The sequence below is a fragment of the Pterocles gutturalis genome, unplaced genomic scaffold, assembly GCF_000699245.1.
Source record: "Pterocles gutturalis isolate BGI_N339 unplaced genomic scaffold, ASM69924v1 scaffold14544, whole genome shotgun sequence".
NCBI lineage: Eukaryota > Metazoa > Chordata > Aves > Pterocliformes > Pteroclidae > Pterocles > Pterocles gutturalis.
Window position 1 is genome coordinate 5819 of NW_010135947.1, and position 309 is coordinate 6127.

General features: G+C 27.8%; 1 protein-coding gene across 1 annotated transcript in view; it reads left to right on the forward strand.

Moving 5' to 3' along the window:
- Positions 1-309, forward strand: part of KCNMA1 (potassium large conductance calcium-activated channel, subfamily M, alpha member 1) — a gene marked incomplete at both ends in the record, with an annotated part of 119421 nt that overhangs the window by 3093 nt on the left and 116019 nt on the right. The window lies entirely within an intron of this gene.

Here is a 309-nt window from a genome sequence, read left to right on the forward strand (position 1 = left end):
GTGAGTGAGGTCCTTGCTTCAAAACAGGTTTCAATTTTATTTTTTTTTTAAGAAAAAATTTAATGGGAAGTATGAAATACTCTAGCTCCTATGAATTTCCACAAAGTCCATAGGATTTCATGCAAGCAGAATAATATGAAAATTACTTAGAAAAAAAAAGTAAGTAAAATAATAAAGTGTAAAATACCTAAGTTATTTAATTTGGAAATAATATTTCTTTTTTAATAAAAGCAGCATGACATTTACAGATTGGCTGCAATAGTTCATTAATTGTTTGTTGTAACTGTAGGGGAATTGTCTTGACCTGTG